General features: G+C 62.1%; 1 long non-coding RNA gene across 1 annotated transcript; it reads right to left on the reverse strand.

Moving 5' to 3' along the window:
- Nucleotides 1-299: 299 nt before the first annotated feature.
- On the reverse strand, nucleotides 300-3,035 carry LOC148133732 (uncharacterized). Its single transcript, XR_015756159.1, has 2 exons — nucleotides 2,201-3,035; nucleotides 300-1,520 (listed from the first exon to the last, which is right to left on the reverse strand). It is a non-coding gene; the product is annotated as an uncharacterized LOC148133732 (long non-coding RNA).
- Nucleotides 3,036-3,441: the final 406 nt, after the last annotated feature.

Consider the following 3,441-nt stretch of genomic DNA (forward strand, 5'->3'; position numbering starts at 1 on the left):
TTCGGCACGAGCGCCTGTGGAGGGACGGCCGGATTCAACGTGGGGATTGCCCGCCCTCCAGTCGTTTCAAGAGACCTCTGCCCCCGGCCTCTGACTGAGTTGCACAAACCTTGGTGTGCTCAGGCAAGGGTCAGACCACATCCTTCCTGGCAACACACAAGGGAAGCAAGGCCACTCGCCTCTCTCGCCTTCAATTTCGGCACGAGCGCCTGTGGAGGGACGGCCGGATTCAACGTGGGGATTGCCCGCCCTCCAGTCGTTTCAAGAGACCTCTGCCCCGGCCTCTGACCGAGTTGCACAAACATGGGTGTGCTCAGGCAAGGGTCAGCCCGCATCCTTCCTGGCAACACCCAAAGGGAACCAAGGCCACTCACGTCTCTCTCGCCTTTCATTTTCGACACGAGCGCCTGTGGAGGGACGTCCGGATTCAACGTGGGGATGGCCCGTCCTCCAATCGTGTCAAGAGACCTCCGCCCCGGCCTCTGACCGAGTTGCACAAACCTGGGTGACGAGCACCGCAGGGCGGCAGAGCCGTCGCACTTGGCCGGGTGGCAGCGGGAAGGACCAGCCTATTCACAATAGCGGCCACCCACTCCCAGAGCCGGTCGTGCGGCACCCGAGGCCGACCCTCGACTCGTAAGAGGCTTTAACGTGTGCTCAGGCAAGGGTCAGCCCGCACCCTTCCTGGCGGCACCCAAGGGATCCAGGCCACTCGCGTCTCTCGCCTTCATTTTGGACACGAGCGCCTGTGGACGGACGGCCGGAGTCAACGTGGGGATGGCCCGTCCTCCAATCGTGTCAAGAGACCCCCCGCACCGGCCTCTGACCGAGTTCCCCAAACCTGGGTGACGAGCAGCGCAGGGCGGCAGAGCCGTCGCACTTGGCCGGATGGCAGCGGGAAGGACCAGCCTATTCACAATAGCGGCCACCCACTCCCAGAGCCGGTCGTGCGGCGCCCGAGGCCGACCCTCGACTCGTAAGAGGCTTTACAGTGTGCTCAGGCAAGGGCCAGCCTACACCCTTCCTGGCGGCACCCAAGGGATCCAGGCCACTCGCGTCTCTCGCCTTCATTTTGGACACGAGCGCCTGTGGACGGACGGCCGGAGTCAACGTGGGGGTGGCCCGTCCTCCAATCGTGTCAAGAGACCCCTGCACCGGCCTCTGACCGAGTTCCCCAAACCTGGGTGACGAGCACCGCAGGGCGGCAGCGCCGTCGCACTTGGCCGGATGGCAGCGGGAAGGACCAGCCTATACACAATAGCGGCCACCCACTCCCAGAGCCGGTCGTGCGGCGCCCGAGGCCGTCCCTCGACTCGTAAGGGGCTTTAACGTGTGCTCAGGCAAGGGTCAGCCCACACCCTTCCTGGCGGCACCCAAGGGATCCAGGCCACTCGCGTCTCTCGCCTTCATTTTGGACACGAGCGCCTGTGGACGGACGGCCGGAGTCAACGTGGGGGTGGCCCGTCCTCCAATCGTGTCAAGAGACCCCCCGCACCGGCCTCTGACCGAGTTCCCCAAACCTGGGTGACGAGCACCGCAGGGCGGCAGCGCCGTCGCACTTGGCCGGATGGCAGCGGGAAGGACCAGCCTATACACAATAGCGGCCACCCACTCCCAGAGCCGGTCGTGCGGCGCCCGAGGCCGTCCCTCGACTCGTAAGGGGCTTTAACGTGTGCTCAGGCAAGGGTCAGCCCACACCCTTCCTGGCGGCACCCAAGGGATCCAGGCCACTCGCGTCTCTCGCCTTCATTTTGGACACGAGCGCCTGTGGAGGGACGGCCGGAGTCAACGTGGGGATGGCCCGTCCTCCAATCGTGTCAAGAGACCCCCCGCACCGGCCTCTGACCGAGTTCCCCAAACCTGGGTGACGAGCACCGCAGGGCGGCAGAGCCGTCGCACTTGGCCGGATGGCAGCGGGAAGGACCAGCCTATTCACAATAGCGGCCACCCACTCCCAGAGCCGGTCGTGCGGCGCCCGAGGCCGGCCCTCGACTCGTAAGAGGCTTTAACGTGTGCTCAGGCAAGGGTCAGCCCACACCCTTCCTGGCGGCACCCAAGGGATCCAGGCCACTCGCGTCTCTCGCCTTCATTTTGGACACGAGCGCCTGTGGAGGGACGGCCGGAGTCAACGTGGGGATGGCCCGTCCTCCAATCGTGTCAAGAGACCCCCCGCCACGGCCTCTGACCGAGTTCCCCAAACCTGGGTGACGAGCAGCGCAGGGCGGCAGAGCCGTCGCACTTGGCCGGATGGCAGCAGGAAGGACCAGCCTATTCACAATAGCGGCCACCCACTCCCAGAGCCGGTCGTGCGGCGCCCGAGGCCGGCCCTCGACTCGTAAGAGGCTTTACGGAGTGCTCAGGCAAGGGTCAGCCCGCACCCTTCCTGGCAGCACCCAAGGGAACCAGGCCACTCGCGTCTCTCGCCTTCATTTTGGACACGAGCGCCTGTGGAGGGACGGCCGGAGTCAACGTGGGGATGGCCCGTCCTCCAATCGTGTCAAGAGACCCCCCGCCACAGCCTCTGACCGAGTTCCCCAAACCTGGGTGACGAGCACCGCAGGGCGGCAGAGCCGTCGCACTTGGCCGGGTGGCAGCGGGAAGGACCAGCCTATTCACAATAGCGGCCACCCACTCCCAGAGCCGGTCGTGCGGCGCCCGAGGCCGGCCCTCGACTCGTAAGAGGCTTTAGGGAGTGCTCAGGCAAGGGTCAGCCCGCATCCTTCCTGGCAGCACCCAAGGGAACCAGGCCACTCGCGTCTCTCGCCTTCATTTTGGACACGAGCGCCTGTGGAGGGACGGCCGGAGTCAACGTGGGGATTTGCCCGCCCTCCAATCGTGTCAAGAGACCTCCACACAGGTCTCTGACCGACTCTTAGAACAGACAGGGAGAGTTTGGCAATTCTGTCAAAAAATTGACAAAGTGTCAAAAATTCGACTTCCAAGAGCTCTCCAGCATGCACTCATACCCGCCATTAGAGTGCTATGCCCGTGGAACCGTTTTTCGGATGCCTTTCAAAAAGGTCCCGCGCCGCCATTTTGTTCTAAAAATCGTGTTCCCAGAAATCTCCGGGTACCCCGCCAACCTCACTGTGTAACAAATGCAAGTGGCACTGAATGGGTCTGAATTTCAAATTTGACTGCATCGCTCTGGAACTCGATCCCCGCAAAACCGTTTGGATTTTTCCCGCTCGGGACTTCCGCGACAGACAAAGTTAAAGTTTTCGGGCTGCAGACACAAAATGACAGTTGGCCATTTGCCGGGCTCAATTCACACAGTTCCTGCGGCACTTCGGAACACATGTTCGGCGCGAGTTTGTGAATCTTTCCCGATGCTTCGGCACTTTCCTCCGCTGACACTTAGAATATTTTTCACACTTTGCTGAAAAATTTTCTAAGTGTTTTTTCCTAAGTTTTTCTGGTTACTGATTTATTATTTTTGAT

This window comes from Chiloscyllium plagiosum, unplaced genomic scaffold (assembly GCF_037043375.1).
Source record: "Chiloscyllium plagiosum isolate Xiang-an unplaced genomic scaffold, Cpla_swu_hap1 HiC_scaffold_220, whole genome shotgun sequence".
Taxonomy (NCBI): Eukaryota; Metazoa; Chordata; class Chondrichthyes; order Orectolobiformes; family Hemiscylliidae; genus Chiloscyllium; species Chiloscyllium plagiosum.